Source organism: Engystomops pustulosus, chromosome 2 (genome assembly GCF_040894005.1).
Source record: "Engystomops pustulosus chromosome 2, aEngPut4.maternal, whole genome shotgun sequence".
NCBI classification, from domain to species: Eukaryota; Metazoa; Chordata; class Amphibia; order Anura; family Leptodactylidae; genus Engystomops; species Engystomops pustulosus.
In genome coordinates this window covers 86319223-86337424 of record NC_092412.1, presented here as the reverse complement: position 1 = coordinate 86337424, position 18202 = coordinate 86319223, and the positions used below count along the sequence as shown (strand labels likewise).

Sequence of the window (18202 nt, the reverse complement as noted above, 5' to 3'; positions counted from 1 at the left end):
CTAATATAGAGGAAATCTCATTTGTTTCTGCATCGCCATCTTTTCGGAAACTTAACCGTAATATTTTTTGGCTGACAGAGCTAGTTTAGGGCTTATTTTTTACGTGTTGAGTTGTTCTTTCAATCGGTACCATTTTGGGGCACATAACTTTTTTTGATCACTTTTTAGAACATTTTTGTGAAGGGATTTTATGAAAATGTATATTTTTGGCGAGTTTTTCGGGTTTTGTTTTTACGGCGTTCACCGTACGGGTCCAATAATATTTCTGACTTATTGTACAGATTATTACGGATGCGGCAATACCAAATATGTGGGGGGTTTTGTTGATTTTCAGGTATTTTTACTTTATTAGATGTGTATAGGGAATGTTTGTGTTTAGGGGACTTTAACTCTATTTAATTAATTATTTTTTATTAAAAAATGTGTTTATTCAGTGTTTTTAACTTTTTTTTCTTTATTTTTACAGGTTAGCTTGAACAAGTGATCCACTGATCACTTGTTCAAGCTATTCTTCACCTAAAACAGTGTAATACAGATGTATTACACTGTATTATGTGACACACTGAGCATGCTGCGCATGCTCAGTGTGTCACAGCCGGGTCCTGCCAGAAGGCACGGACCCGGCTCCCGGAAGAAGAATCGCGCAGCCCCGGGCACCGGCAGTCCCGGGGCTGCGATCGGAGCAGCGGGACCCCCCCGGTAGGCGCTGCGGGGGAGTCCGAATCCAGTTAAATGCCTCTAGCACGCCGCGGTCAGCGAGGAGGGTGTCGGCTATAATATATAGCCGACACCCGCAGCTTCTGGCCCCGGCTCCATTCAGGAGCCGGGGCCAGAAGTTTGACGTACTATTACTGCATATTGCGGGAACGCACCTCCCGCCATGCAGTAATAGTACGTCAAATGTCGGGAAGGGGTTAAAGACCTTAGTGTCTGAAACGCGTAAGATTGTTATTCGTTCTTGCACCTTATATTGTCTCATCTTGGATGAATAAAGCTGAATTATTTTTAATGGAGCTGGTGAGTGCCAATCAAACTCCTTTTTTTTGGACTTGCATTTGCTTGTGAAAGTGGAAGACTGGATTGAGCACCTGGTGGTGAGCGAGAATATTTTACAGATAAAAATGCCACTGTATTTGAAAATGCAGAAGGGAAACCATGGAGGGTACAAAACCAGTAAGGGTAATTGTTAACTTCCCCCTAATTGCACACAACAAGGTCCATAAACATACATTATGACTGGGCCACAGTAGATAACACTTTAACATCAAAGGTTGCAATGGAAAAGAATATCAGGTCTGTGACTAAAAATGGTACGGAGATTATCCCAGTTAGCAACACTACAGATCTTTTTAAGGAAGAGGTAAACTGATTCTTCACAGTAGACAGACATTGCCCTTTTGAGATGAGCCTTAAGTCCTAAAGGGACTGGAGTGTCTTTGGCCAGGTAAGAGGAAAAAAGGGCACTTAATCACAGTCACCATGATTGTGATAATCCACAGCCTCCATTTTTAAATTCAAATTATGCTAATCAGTTGGAATAGCTACTGGGTGGTTCCCAGAGCCCCTTCATACTTTAGATTCCCAACTGTTATACTGTCTCCCACTCCCCCTCTGCTCTCTCAACATTTCTCCCTTCCCCTGATAAAATATCACTGCAGCACAGGAACTTTCTGCAAACAGTGGGGCAAGGAAAAACTCTATCTACAATGTAACAGCCTATGAATCTGTAGCACTGAGGGGCTCTGGGATCCTCCTTAGTACCCCTTAAGGCTCATTTGCATAATTTGTATAGTTTATTTTTGAAGGAGGCCAAAGTGCCTAAGTCTTTGAGTAAGTACCCCATGTGTTATCTATGCTTGATTTTGATAGATAGGTCTATATATGACCCAGTCTTATGCAATTTATTGCAAAAGTGAATAACTAACCATCAGTGATCATTTCATTTTGCTACGCTGTAAAACGGATACAAAAAGCATTTGTACCTAACGTTCTTAGTTTGGCAAACAGACTTGAAGTTAATGCCTTTATCTAGTAGTGATATAGGCAGGTAAGGCCACATGAAGTAATAATATAAAAAAGGACAGAAACATTCAACAAGGTCAGAAAAATACAAGAACCTTTATTAATCAATTTACACCACACGAAAAATAAAAACATTTAAAAATGTGAACAGATGTCACCAATGAATCAATCACCAGGACAAAGCTCATCACATGATAATGCTGGCTGTCCTAGTACTCTGGCTCCCACTTCTGGCCCCTGAGGAAGCTGCTGTGAGCATTCCTCCCCAGCCCCCCTTCTATTTGGCCTTCATTATAGGTAATATATGCACTTTATTGTCATATTTATTTGGATTGTCTAAGTGACTTGCAGGGTTATTCAGGCATTATGCCATTGGTGATTCCTTTCTGCAATATTGTTGGCACTTTAATGGTCTACGTTGTATCGGAGGTTGGCCAGAAGGGGTACTCCGTACCAGGACAGCCAGCATTATCATGTGTTGAGCTTTGTCCTGGGGATTGATTCATTGGTGACATTGATTCACATTTCTAAATGTTTTTATTTTTTTTCTGTCTTGTACTGTGAATTGATTAATAAAGGTTCTTGTATTTTTCTGACCTTGTTGCAAGTTTCTGTCCTTTTTTATATTATTACATGGTCATTTTTTGGCATGCTATGGTCACTACATTATATTATTATATTGAGTAGTGCTGGTCCGCTCCTTCAGTTCTGATAGGTAAGGCCACATAAAGACAAATGTGTGCCGGTTACACAGCTGCGCAATTTGTGGGTGCATCACTGCCCCTATAGAAGTGTATGGCATCTGGTCACAGTGTGGTGATCACAAGGTCTCTCACCGCACCATGACTTAGTGGGGTGTCTGTCTTACCTTGCAGTTTTTACGGCCCAGCTGCTCAGGTTTCAATGTAGAGGGGTGGGGTAATGAGTATTCACCCCTCTTCCCTCCTACACCCGGCTGTATACTCAGCCAGGTTATGGCTCAGGTGAGTATATGTTCATGTAAAAGGGGCCTTAGACTGAATACTATTTAAAAAAAAGTGACCATACATCGCATCACACACCGGTAGAGTGTAATTGTTACAATGCATGATAAACAAGGGACACTACCCATGGCCTCCTTCCTTCTAAAATAAAAGTATGCTGATGACCCTGAGGGTCTACCCTAGCCTCTCTGTGATTTATGCTTGATGATTAAAGGAAATTTATCATCAAATCAAGTTATCAAATATCACGGTCACAGTGCCTGGATAGTACCTGTATCTATGAGTTAGTGTCATCATGCTTGATTTGATGATGATTTGATTTGATTTAATCAACCATCAAAATCAAGCATGGATTGATTTTGGACTTCTTCATGATCAGATCCCAAACCTGTACATTTAATCAGTGTGGATGTGAGTGGGGAATACTAGGACTCCAAACCGTGGCCCTTGACTGGAGTCCCAGTATTCCCCCTTGATAGATTTCCCCTGAATATACTTAATATCTTTTTAACCCCCTAACAACATGGGTGGTAGCTGCATTATGCAGGTAACACCTACAGCTAACACCCAAGATCAGTGCAGGTACCAATTGCAAGTGTTAACCCCTTAAGTGCCACCATCAAACGCCATTAAGAAGGTAGCACTTAAGTGAAGGTGCACCATGGGCCATTTTGGATGCGGCCAGCGCCCACATTGATGTCATCAGTGGACATCGGCTAGCTGCTATGACAGCCAAGACCCTAACACAGGGTTCCATGGCTGTCATACCAGAATCTGTAAAGAAGCCTGCTGTCAGCAGATGACAGATACAGTGAATTTAAAGTATCATAAGGAGTATTGAAAAACAGTTAAAAAAAAAACTTCAAATCATCCCTCTCCTCTAGAACTGATATAAATAATCATAAATATGTTAGATATCGCCATGCCCTAAAAGTCCCAATCTATCAATATGTGAAAACAGCTGTGATCCTATAACGGAAAATAGCACCCACGCTACTTTGTCATTTTGAAACACATTAAAAAAATTATAAAAAGTGATCAAAAAGGTAGCCCATAATGGTAGCAATGAATATGTCATCATGTAATCATCATGCCCCACAAAATATGTCTCCTTACACTAGTGCATACGCCAAAGTATGAGAAAGTTATTAGCATCAGAATATCGCAAAATGAAGACATTTAATTTTTTAAAAACAAATAAAATCCATCGCATCCCCGCAACCACACCGACCCGTAGAATGAGGGGAAGTGGCATTTGGAACGCACATTGAAAGTTGTAAAAACAAGTGCACAACAAAATGGTGCAAAAGATTATTTGGGCATGTTTTACTGCATTTGGACTTTTTTCCTGCTTCCCAGTACACAGAATGAAAAATTAAGTACTGTTACTGGGAAGAACAGATGGTTATACAGAAAACAAGCCCTTATAAAGCTCCGTACACAGAAAAAAAAAGTTAGGGATTTATAAAGAGGATCAAAAAATGAAAACTAAAAATTTAGAAGAGCATTGCCGGAAATGGTTTATTACACAGTTCACAATTGTTCCTAATAATTTTACTGTAGATTGCTATGGGTTAAGCCACTGGCACATTTGTGGCAGTTAACCTGGAATCAGGGATGCATGTAACAGCAAACTGAAAAAATGTTATCATTTGATTTAACAAAGAAATATAATATTTATCTTCTTTTAAATAGTTATGTAAAATGTAACACATTTGAGCTATTATTCTATTCCTATTCCCCTAGGAAACAAGCTTTTGTACAAACAAAACTCAATGTTCCATTAAATAATGTACAAATAGGTAAAGTATTTTCAGACATTTATTTTAAGCACAATGATTTTTCACTAACATTCAAATGTACCCATCATGCAAATAAGTAACTTTAAGATGCCAGAAAAAGAAGTTTCCTAGAAGTGATGACAAAACTTCAAAGAAATAATTTATACTTGTATTTTCAGAATGTGTGTGCTCTCATGAATTAAATGTATTGTATTATACCATAGGCCCATTGTAGCACACTTCTTTTCTTAAGCGGTCAGATCCTCGTAACCTCTGCAGTTGAAATCGGCCTTATTCATAAGGGGGCCTGACGACACACCCCCACCATGCCCCTGTCAGCGGGGACCTGTAGGAGAAGCCAGCAGCATCACACATATTGCGTAATCGCTGGCAGCTCTCTGCAATGCAGACACTATAAAAACAATTAAAAATAGTACCAAGTACATATAGTATCCATAGTTGGTACCACCATGTAAGGTTGTCCAACAAACCACCTCCTTCACCAAAAAGTGGTAATACATGAGTCACCCCTACTGGTATATATATAGAACAAGACCAAGTGCAAATATACAAATTTATACCTGGACAAAATCAGTCAATGTACAGGTCAAAAGGTGCATACGTCAACGTCTCGTGCTGTCTGATGTTGGGGTGATTCAATAGTGTGTAAAGAGAGCGGAGGGCCACGCGTTCCGTCCCCTGCTGGGGACTTCCTCAGGGGTAGAAGTATATTTGCACTTGGTCTTGTGCTGGGCTTCTGATTTTTTATATTAGTCTTGTTCTATGTATATACCAGTAGGGGTGACTCATGTATTACCGCTTTTTAGTGAAGGAGGTGGTTTGTTGGACAACCTTACATGGTGGTACCAACTAAGGATACTATATGTACTTGGTACAATTTTTAATTGTTGTTATAGTGTCTACCAACCTTTTGTCCGATGATGTATGTATTTTTTGTATTAAATGAAGAATTACTGTATATTGTCATATGACACATTTCCTTTTTCTTCGGAGTTCGCAAATTATTTCAGTGTATCATACTAAACAAGCAATCTAATGATTTCTTCTTTAAGTCTCATAGAGGGACTAAAGTAAGTCATAAGTAAAAATATTAAACAAAATCTAAAATAAATGAACAAAAATAACTGACCATTTAAAATTTTTCAATTAAAAAAATGTGTAAAAGGCAATACCTACTTGGTAATATAACACACGTAACAAGTCTTTCAATAAATCTAAAGCATTAATTTACTCTCATAATAAAAGTCAGAAAAACAAATTTTTGGTTATCTTGCCAGAAAAAGTTAGCAAAAATAAATGTGTGCCCTAAAATGTACCATTAAAAAGAATAGTTTTGTCCTAAACAAGCTCCATTGATTAAAAAAATAAAGTCTGCTGAGCCCCAAAGCAAAATCTGTTTAGCTCCCCCCTTCTAATATGGGAAGACTAGTACTGTAAACTTTACATTCTAGTTAGAAGGAGACTCCTGTGTGGCTCCCTCAAGTTACGTCCCTGGTTATATCTTTTTAAAGATAGGAAATATGTTTTCCAGGGTCGAAAAGGGAAAACAGTGCTTCTTTTTGCTTCCTTGAAAGGCAGCCCCTTTAACACGAAGCATGACTTAGAAGAAGCATTAATAACATGATCTGTGATTAATCCAAACTAGTATATCTATTCCAGAAGAAACAGATTTACAAATGGAGATGGCAGTGTTTCAACCTGGTTGGGTCAGTACAGCATAGGAAACTGGTTTGGCTGAGTGAAATGCAATTGACTAGGGTCAGGAGGTAAGAGTTCTCCTTATGGAGATTTGCCTATTAACCCCTAGGCGCACCAGGACGTTATAGTACGTCCCCGGGGCTAGATGCTTAGCGCACGGGGACGTTCTATAACGTCCTGCTTCTGGCACCGGCTCACGAACGGAGCCGGTACCAGAAGCAGCGGCTGTCAGCTGTCTAGTACAGCTGACAGCCTGCGCTAACACCCGCGATCGGAGCCGGCTCCGATCGCGGGTGTTAACCCCTTACACGCCGCGGTCAAACATGACCGCGGCGTGTAAGGGTGTTAGCGCTGTGGATCGGATCCCCCGTGCCGCTTACCGGGGGATCCGATCCTCTTCCGGGCAGCTCCGAGGACTGGCATGTGCCCCGGAGCTGCCCGGTCTCCATGGCAGCCAGACCCCTTCCGGGTCTGGCTGTAAACTGTCTGAGCATGCGCAAGCTTGCTCAGACAGTTTACACTGCTCTACAATAAAATAGTATTGTAGAGCAGTGTATTGAACTTAAACCAGTGATCAGAGCATCACTGGTTTAAGTTCAAGTATGTATAAGTAAAAATATGTAAAAACACTTAACACTACACATTATAATAAATAAAAAATTAATACATAAAAATATAAGCCCCTAAAATGTCACTTTCCCATAAAAAAACTTAATAAAGTATAAAAAACATAAAAACACAAAAAAAACCCGCATATTTGGTATTGCCGCGTCCGTAACAATCTGCATAATAAAACAGAATTGTTACTGGACCCGCACGGTAAACGCCGGAGGAAAAAAACGCAAAAAACATTCCGAAAAAAGATAATTTTTAATTAATACCCTATAAAAAATGCTCTAAAAAGTGATTTAAAAAATGTTATGCACTCCAAAATAAGCCCACTAAAAAGAACAACTGTTCTCGCAAAAAATAAGCCCCTAACAAGATTTATCTGCCAAAAAATAAAAAAGTTATGCATATAAAAAGATGGTGATGCTAAAATGAATAAGATTTTCTCCAAATTAGTTTTTATTCAGTACAATTGAATAAAATACACAAAACCCCCACATATTTGGTATCCCTGCGTCCGTAACAATCTGTATAATAAAACAGAATCGTTATTAGATCCGCAAAGTGAACCCCGTAAAAAACAACCTAAAAAAACTCTCTCTGATAAAGATGATTTTTTATTAATGCCCTTTAAAAATGCTCTAAAAAAGTGATTTTAAAAAGTTACGCAATCTAAAATAAGACCACTAAAAAGAGCTATCATTCTTGCAAAAAATAAGCCCTTAAACAGATTTTTGAGGTGAAAAATAAAAAAGTTATGCATATGAAAGACGGTGATGCTAAAATTAACAACAATTTTGCCAAATTACTTTTTATTCAGTAAAAATGGGAAAAAATAAAAAAATATATATAAATGAAGTATTTTCATAAACGTGGCGACCCAAAGAATAAAAATAATATACTATTTTTATGGTATGGTTAACGGCCAAAAAAAAAACACATAAAAATTTTCCTAAAAATTGATGATTTTCATTTCCTCCACCAACAAAGAGTTAATTAAATCTCACCAATTAGCTATAGATGCCCCAAAATTATGTATTAGAAAAGTGCATCTCATGTGGCAAAAGAAATAAGCCCCTATAGGTGCACAATAAAAAAAGAAAAAAATTATAGCCTGTACAATGTGACATAGCAAATCTGATTTGAATGGCGCCTCCTTCCCTTCTATGCCCGGCCGTGCGCCCATACAGCAGGTTACCACCACATGTAGGGTATCGGTGTACTCGGGAGAAATTGCGTATCAAACTTTGTGGAGCCTTTTTTCATTTTATCCATTACAAATGTTTAATTTTCCACCCAAAATGAGTGTATTGTGAAAAAATATTACAATTTCAGACTCCACCTCCATTTTGTTTTAACCCCTATAAAACACGTAAAGGGTTAACAAACTTCTTAAAAGTGGTTTTTCATACGTTGAGGGGTGTAGTTTCCACAATGGGGTAATTTACGAGTCTCGCTATTATTTAGGCCTCTCAGTGTCAATTAGAAACTGTGCAGGTCCATCTAAATACAGGTTTTGGCGATTTTACAAAAAATGTGAAAAATGGCACCCAAATTCTGAGCTTCATAACATTCTAGTAAAATATGTGGAATCTGAAAAAACCATGCCAACATAAAGCAGACATTTGGGAAATGTAAGTTATGAATTTATTTGGGTGCTATGACTTTCTGAATCAAAAGTAGAGAATTTAGAACGTTGAAAATAAAGAATTTTTCAAAAGTTTTGCCAAATTTTGGTTTTTTTCATAACTAAACGCAAAAGATTTCATCCAAATTTTTAAACTAATTTGAAGTACAATGTGTCACGAGAAAACAATCTCAAAATCCCCTGGATATCTCACAGCGTTCCAAAGCTATAACCACTTATAGTGACACAGGCCAGATTTGAAAAATGGGGCCGCGTCCTTTAGGCCAAAAGATGCTGTGTCCCGTAGGGGTTAAGGTAGCCTAGTAGGCTCGTGGAGACTTATAGCCATTAATGGCTTTAAGTCTTGTCGGAAGGTAAACCTTCGTCCCAGTCCTTTAATTGCAACTACTGTACTTAGCCTGTCCCTGCAGCTGAAAAACAATCCCATAGCATGATGCTGCCACTACCACGTTTCACTGTTGGGATTGTATTTGGTAGGTGATGAGAACGGCCTGGTTTTCTCCACACATACCGCTTACAATAAACACCAATTAGTTCAATATTCGTCTCAGACCAGAGAATCTTATTTCTCATAGTATGGGAGCCCTACATGTGTTTGCAAACTGTATGCAGGCTTTCATATGTCTTGCACGAAGGAGAAGCTTACTTCTGGTGTAGATCCGACTGGTGGAGGGCTGCAGTGATAATGGACTTTGTGGAACTTTATCTCTACTGCATCTCTGGAGCTCAGCCACAATGATCTTGGGGTTCTTCTTTACCTCTCTCACCAAGGCTCTTCTCCCAGGATTGCTAAGTTTGGCTGGATGGCCAGGTTGAGGAAAAGTTGTGGATATTCCAAAATACTGGAGGCTCATAGGAACCTTGACTGCTGCAGAAATTCTTTTGTAACCTTGGCTAGATCTGTGCCTTGCCACAATGCTGTCTCTTTAGACCTAATGATTCTCACATGCTCTGACATGCACTGTGAGTAGTTAGGTCTTATATAGACAGGTTTCGTCCTTTCATAATAAAGTCTAATCAATTTAATTAAACAAAGCTGGACTCCAATAAAAGTTAAATGTGAGTGTCACAGTGTCACAAAAATACCTACATTTGTTTTTTTTCTGTCAAGATGGGGTGCAGAGTGTACATTAATGAGCAGGAAAAAAAAATTACTTTTTTGATCTTACCAACTGGCTGCAATGAAACAAAGAGCGAAAAATTTACAGTCGTCTTATTACTTACTGTAACAACTGTACTCAACCGAGTTGGCTGTATGAGCGCCATAGTAAAATAGGCGACAACTTACAACATTAAAAGTGGTGGTAGCACAACCAGATTCTGCAATGGCCCTTATGTCTGTGTACTTTTATCATTTACCAATATTATTTCAGCGCTTCTTGCGCATCTGTTTACATTCCCCTCACCCGCCATATCCTAAACTTATAAGAACGCTACTACACTTGATCTTATACAAAAGGTTCTTAGAAGTGCTGTTTGGGGAGTAGCCTAGAGACAGGGGCTTGGATTGGCGAAAGCTCGCCTGGCAGCGGAGCGCCAGCTTCATCTCAAGATCCAACTAACATAGTTTTAACTGCAGCACCTTTAATCTACTACTAGCTCACTGCCTCCATACATCGTCCCCTTATCAAACGAGCTGTGTCAGGCAGAATTTTCAGGTGTTTCACCAGATACATAGTGGAACGCGGCCCATCTGTCGCCGCCATGCTGGAGACCTGAAGTTGCAATCATAGCAGCGCAATATGGATGCCCCATACTGTCGCTCTTAATCATGGAACCATTTCCGTAAAAACAATTAAAAATAGAACCGCTATGCTATTCCATTATTCCTAGGTGAAATATTCAAACAACCCGGCCTGCTTTGAAAATTATAATTTTTTCAAAGTAAACGCTTCTGGCCCCCAGGCCCATTATTGGTGGGGAGGAGCCGAGAGACAGGGGCTTGGACAGGCGAAAGCTCGCCTGGTGGTGGACCGCCAGCTTCATCCCAAGATTAGGCAGCCTCAGAGGCATCCATGCATGCTGCCCCTGCTGTTTCCTGTCCATTTTGCCTCCACGATCCTCCACAGCGTCCACCAATGTCTCATTTCAACTCTCTATACCCCAGACGCTGGAGCACGAGAGCATATGCAGCACATCATCCCCTTATCAAACGAGCTGTGTCAGGCAGAATTTTCAGGTGTTTCACCAGATACATAGTGGAACTCGGCCCATCTGTCGCCGCCATGCTGGAGACCTGAAGTTGCAATCATAGCAGCGCAATATGAATGCCCCATACTGTCGCTCTTAATCATGGAAGTTGTCTCCCTGGCTGCCTCCACATGTCGTCCCCTTATCAAAAGAGCTGTGTCAGGCTCATTTTTCGGGTGTTTCACCAGATACGTTATGGAACTTGGTCACTATGTCGCCACCATGCTGTGTTATCGACTAAATATACCTGCAACCTTTTGTTCACATAGGAAATCATTTCACCTCCTTTGGTGAAACCTGAGTCCATTTAGGGTATGTCGCCATGAGACTCTCTAGCCTGCCACTGCTGCCGCTGCCTCTGCATGCCGTCCCCTATAGTGTCAGGGTCAATTATTGCATGTTTTAGATGCTATCTAGCCTCATTCGGTCACTCTGTCATGGCCATGCTGTTGCCCATAATTTTGGCATAATGGTGCAATTAAGCAGCCTCAGAGGCATCCATGCATGCTGCCACGGCTGTTTCCTGTCCATTTCCGTGGTGTTTCCATCCTTTTCTGAGGTTCCCAGATGTTTGGCCAAGCTTCCCTGTGCAGAGCCTTGGTCCCCTTGAAAAATGCTCGAGTCTCCCATTGACTTCAATGGGGCTCGTTATTCGAGACGAGCACTCGAGCATCGGGAAAAGTTCATCTCGAATAAGGAGTACCCGAGCATTTTAGTGCTCGCTCATCTTTACTCCTGATGTATCCACAGGTCCCGTAGTGCCAGATTTTCATCATATGCCGGCGCATAAAGCTCCCCCATATGATGAGTCACTTCTATTGTCTCCAAATGATTCCCACTTTCTTCAAATGACCAGTACACTATGAACTTTAAGCAAGCCTGCTGTGCTTTAGAATTAGTCAGAATTATGGAAAATGTCTTTTCTTTATTACGAACCTACGGGCATCAGTTCTTTTAGTCACAGATATATTTAGTTTGTTTTATTTATATGAAATGCAAAACCTTGACAAAATTAGTTGTGTGTGTGCCAAAATGTCAATTATATTGATGTATTAGTGCTTTGTTTGCATACCACCTAGTTTATTTTCCATAATCTTACTTCATTCTTCCATCAATTATAATTACTTAGTCTAAATGTAAGGTTATTACTTGCAACAAATATTGACATTGTGATTATAAAAAGACCTAGAAAGTATTCATGCACAACAAATCAATATTTATGTAATTAGGTCAATGCATACATTATTTAAAAACCATGTCAACCACCCCAGACATGCAAGAGATAAAAATTAATAATACAAGTTTAATGCATTGATTTCTGAACATTTATTGCTCCATTAACATTCTCTCTAATCAAAGACAAAAAGGAATATAGGTATCCTTCATATGATAACGACTAGTGTTGAGTGGATCCAAACCTTGATATTCGGGTCTGTACCATCATTCGGCACTCACAACCTCAAAGCTGAATGATGACTTCAGATTTGTTGTTGGGGAAAATGTGACAAGCTGGTTGACTTCTGAGGAGACAATTAGCTAGTTAATCAGCCAGTCTGCAGCCCCTTAGTTACCATAGCCATGCCCTCATTTATCATGGCTGTAATTGGCTAAGTGGGACATGTGACAGGCAGGATCACATGTCCAGTCACCATTACAGACAGGAGATACAGCTATGATAAGGCTGCTGATCTTAATAGGGTCAGTCAGACAGATAGGGACTTCGCCAAAATGAAATATTGCCCTTTTCAGGACAGGTGAAAATCTGAAAAATGCCCTTTTTAGGGCACTCTAATTAGTACTCAATGGGTGATCTTAAAGGTAAAACAGAAAAATAAAGCTTCCAATGAAGTCAGCAAAAATGGACTCCCCCAACACCTCAGGAGGAAAAACCAAAAAATCATGTATTTTATGCTATGCATTAGGGTACATTCACAAGCGGTATGCCTGCTGTGCACTGGAGAGGAGGTGACTCCACCTCCCTCCATAGAGAATAGCGCCGCACACACGCCGAAAGATAGAGCATGCTCTATCTTTTTGCGGTGTGCGGCCCGTATCTGCGCTGCGTCGCTATTGCCGTCTATGGGGACGTACATGCGGCCGCATGTACGTCCCCGCAGGCGGCCGTGTGAATGAGCCCTTAAATTGGAGTATTATAAAGAGCCAAAGACAAAGGCTAATAAAACAGCCATGATACTGTATACAGGTAATACCAGCCCACACATTTAGGGTACAACTGTTTTTAATCCATTACTTGGTGAAGGATCCATAGGTCAAAGACTCAAATGTCATTAATTCAAAAAATAGAAGAATAAAGTAACTGGATTAAAACTTAAATTGCATCTATTGGGGAACCCAAGTAACATTAAAGCTTTTACTCTGGATCAAAATCCATACAGCAATACCAAATTTGTGGATTTTAAATTACTATTTGCACAATATAACACTTTCGGGAAATAAAAACTTTTTGCCTTGTCACATTTGAAGCACCTTAACTTCCGTAGGGCAGTGCAGCTGTGCTGCTGATAGGCGCATTATTAGGCCATAACCCAAACATATATACATCAAAGTCAATCCCGCCCCTTTATATGAAACATTGTCTAGGCTACCTGTACTGTGATGTTTTGGTAAGGGTAGCATACAGCCACATTCATTTCAATGAGCAATACGTTCATCCATATAAATGGGCGTATTAACCACTGACCTACAGTAGACGGGAAAAAGATAGAGTAAGCTCTATCTTTCCCTTTACGTATGGCCACCCATCCCCTTCTCCCAGTTGGAACACCAGAATACACTGTGTGCATGAAGCCAAAGGCTCAAAATCCTTATGTAGGAGTGATAAACAAGTAATGTAAGTAATGTAATGCAGATGCAAAATCATCTTGAACTATTTGTTCCAGTGTTCTTGTTCTGTATGTATTTTCTGTCAATATGATAGACAGCTGTCTCTGCGTAGGTGACTCAGGTCAACAACTTGCTTGTTTCTCTACCATTTACCCAATATGGTCTATCATAAGTTAATTTGTTTTAATAGATGGGCTATTTTCCCTGGGACCCATTAATTACACTAATGTATTATTTCATGCATCTAGACATCTACTCAGAAAATCAACATATGGTACTTTCAGCGAGTTTGACCTTGAATGTCTTCAAAGGTAAGTAAAGCAGTTTGTATTTTTTAATATAGGCAAATTGTTCTCCAAATATTCCGAAAATTGTCCCTACAAAAGCAATACCGCTACTAATACAGATGTCTTATATAGAGCAGATGATTAGATGAGCATGCAGTTTGTTGTTTATTAATTGGACTTTGCACTCATTTGGTAAAACTTGATCTAAGGCCCCTAGTGTTGCAGTTTACGTCAGGGTGCAATGCGTGAAAAACTGACGTTTTTGGCTGTTTTTGGTCCTTTTTTCCTAGGAGTCATTAGCGTTTTTCACACGTGTGTTGTTCGTGTTTTTATTGCGTTTTTGGTGCGTTTTTCTCGCATGTTTTTTAAATCACATCCTTCTTAAATTGGTACTTCATGACTTTGTTTCACATAGCAACCCATCCGTTTAAAACGCATTGCACTCGCATTGCACTTGCAATGCTCGCGAGTGCAATGCGTTTTTGATGCGTCTCCATAGACTTGAATGGGGCGTGAAAAACGTGAGTGAAACGCAAAAGTAGAGCATGCTGTTTTTGACGCGCGTCAAATCAAATGCATGCACGCGCGTGAAAAAATGCAAATAAGGACAAGCCCATTGGAAACAATGGGACAGAGTGCAATGCAAGTTCTGCGCGTCAAAAGCACGCGCAGAACTCACGCGTGAAAAACGCTAGTGTGGAAGGGGCCTAAGTGTATGAATTAAGGGGGTTATTTAATTTGCGTTACCATATTTCAAAATCCTTCAAGTGAAAAGTGGATACAAGTCAAAACTATATAATAACTAGAATCTATATCAAAAAGACTACCCCTCATTAATGTATCTTTTTTTAACAAAAAATAAAATGCTATCACGATAAAACATTAGCCATAAAACAAAACTCTGCCTGCTCACTATAGCAAAAGGAGTACATTTTCTATTTATAAAATATAATCACAAATACATATAATCCACAATCACTATATACCGTATATTCCGGCGTATAAGACGACCTGGTGTATAAGACGACCCCCCTACTTTCCTGTTAAAATATAGAGTTTAAGATATATTCGCCGTATAAGACTACCCCTTTTCCAACGCATACAAAACACCGGTAAAAATTTAAAAAAAACAGATTTGAATTTAACATGGTCCTTTTTTTAATTTAAATTCTTATGACATGCAGGTATATAGCAGGAAAACTGTTGCTCATAAACATAAGGCATACAACAACAACATTACCATCATCCATTTTACTGTAAATGTTACCATACTGTACTATAATACTGCCCCTTATGTACAGGAATATAACTACTATGCCATATACCACCGCCAGCCCCCCAGTATATATTTAGCCCTCCCCTGTATATAGCCAAACAACCACCCCAGTATACAGTCAGCCCCCCCTATATATTGCCAGCCAGTCCCCCCAGTATACAGCCAGCTCCCCCTGTATTTTGCCAGCCAGTCCCCCCCAGTATACAGCCAGCTCCCCCTGTATTTTACCAGCCAGTCCCCCCAGTATACAGCCAGCCCCCTGTATATAGCCAAACTGCCCCCCCCTAGTATACTGACTAATAACAACTGACATAACCACTGACTAATCTATGGGGGTGCAGACTCATAGGCCCTTTCAATATTAAAGTATTCTGCTTTATTGTACATAATCGTCCATTGTACTGTACCTTGCTTTATTGATGGCCGCATGGCAAGATTTTCTCTAGAGCTTCTCACCTTTCCCGCGATCCACCGAAGCTCCGCTGCTACACTCCGGCCGGCGGTGACAGCTCATTGAGCGCTGGTGGCTCACAGAATATGACGTCAGCCGCGTGCCGACGTCATATTCTCTGCGACGCCGGCACCCACGGAGCTGTCACCGGCAGCCGGAGTGTAGCAGCGGAGCTTTGGTGGATCGCGGGAAAGGTGAGAAACATTACCGGCGTATAAGATGACCCCAGACCAGACAGAAGATTTTTCAGTCTTCAAAAGTCGTCTTATACGCCGGAATATATGGTAATTATTGCAGCAGCACATATACTACATAAATATCAATAAGTTAATGGATAGATATTTAACATTGTAACTTTACAAAGCATTGCTTTGACCACAACCGGAATATGCAGTTCAGTTCATAAAAAGAATGCCCTGAGCTTTAGAGACTACAAGGGAGAGCCACAAAAATGATAAAGGGGAATGAAGAATCTCAGTTATGAGTAAAGATTAAGATAACTAAATGTACGTAGTCTTGAGAAAAAATGACAAAGAGGACATGATTAATTTACATAAATATGTAAACGTACATTACTTTAGTCATTGCTCTAACTACTGCATTTTATGCGGTTTAATTAAATCCAATAGAAATGGGGCTTATTTAGAGAAAGTATTTAATCAGGTCTCCATTGAAAACAGAGGAGTTGTTGTCCTGTGGGGACTCGGAGCTCATAGATAACAATTATTTGTGGAGTTCTGCACCTGATGCATCATTTGGTCAATGAACTGCGGCCACCTCCAGCGTGTCTTGTTTCACACAACTTTTCTGTTCATTTGATTACAACCTGTGAAAGCCTGTATTGGAGGGAAAGAAGGGTGGTAATATGAAGACTTGCTTATTGTAGTAACACAAACGTTATGTTAACACCCTGTTAACAGGTTTAGATTGCAATGGCATTGCATTAACATTGTGTCAATGGAATGCAATTAAGCAAATATTCTCCAAACAGCCTTTGCATTGCATTTAAATACACAATGTAAACGCCACATGTGAACACACCCTCAACAAGATAAACGTCATGCATACAGGTGTCCTTAACTTCCTTTTTTTATGCAATACCTAAAAAATGTTTGTTTTTTTTCATGACACATGGGGATAGTTCAAAATGAAACAAAATATTAAAGGAACATTTTTTTCATTTAATATGAAATTAAACTATGGACTATGCAACGAAGAAAGGAGAAGGCAGACTGTCTTTCGTCAGTGGGCAGTCATAATCAAATTAAATACCTTACTATTCTCAGACTCCTATAGACTTAATTATCCAACTTTAGATTTTAGTTAAAAAGAAAATTGCACATAAAATAAATTTTATACATGAACCAAAATTTCCTACTTTTAAAGCAATAAAAAAAATTGTATAATCTACACGTATAACCAAATCATAGCAGATGAATAAAAACACATATAGCTTGGTTACAATCATGCACCCCTTGGCACTTATCAAGTGCAGGCCCTAAAATCCTAGCACATCCTCTGCTCTCTCTAGTTTTTGACACGTTTGCATCATAATCAGTTTTGATATGATTTTAGTTGCAGTAGCTTTCAGTGGCGATTAACCCTTTTAGGAGGCAGCTAGTTTGCATGTTAAGGCTCACACCCATTTGTTGTAATTTGTCATGTGTTGCTTTATATGATAAACACTTTAAACCTATTAAAGTAATTTTGAAATTACTTTTTCGTGACACATTAGGGCAGATTTATCAAGGTGTCTGAAAGTCAAAATATTCCTAGTTGCCCATGGCAACCAATCACAGCTCCCCTTTAAAATATTCATGAGCAATAGTAAAATAAAGCAGAGCTGTAATTGGTTGCCATGGGCAACTAGGAATATTCTAACTGTCAGACAGCCTGATAAATCTCCCTTATTGTGCTTCATGTTAGTGGTAAATTTTATATGATATATCTGGCATTTATTTATAAAAAAAAAAATCTAAATTATCACCTTTTCAGACAGATAGTAAGTAACTAATTTTGGTATTAAAACTAAACTTTCCCATATGTCTGCTCCATCTTTTAATCATATTCAAAATGCATTTATATTTTATTATAAAGTAACATGGCTTACAAATCAAACAGCAATTTTGTAGACAGAGATACTTTGACCAGAGTGTGAGACGTCAGCATTGGTACCATTAGGTAGTCAGACCATGCCCCATTACAGTGGACACTGAGGAGCAATAAGACTACCCAACTCGACCTGGCACCTAAATCAAAACATCCTCGGACACCCTACCACCCTGCCAGTCTCTGCGCTGGAAGAATTTTCATTTTAATGATAATGAAGAATGGAGTGCCCACAAAGCTGCCATTTGAGGTCACCTATGTCAAGCAAGCTGCTCATGCAAAA

The 18202-nt window shown here is 39.5% G+C and overlaps 1 long non-coding RNA gene across 1 annotated transcript in view; it reads right to left on the bottom strand.

The window, feature by feature from the left end:
- Positions 1-16275: 16275 nt before the first annotated feature.
- LOC140116556 (uncharacterized) overlaps positions 16276-18202 on the bottom strand; it is an 82856-nt gene continuing 80929 nt past the window's right edge. Inside the window, exon 4 of the long non-coding RNA XR_011852815.1 lies at positions 16276-16646. This is a non-coding gene — a long non-coding RNA (uncharacterized lncRNA). The remainder of the gene's footprint in view (positions 16647-18202) is intronic.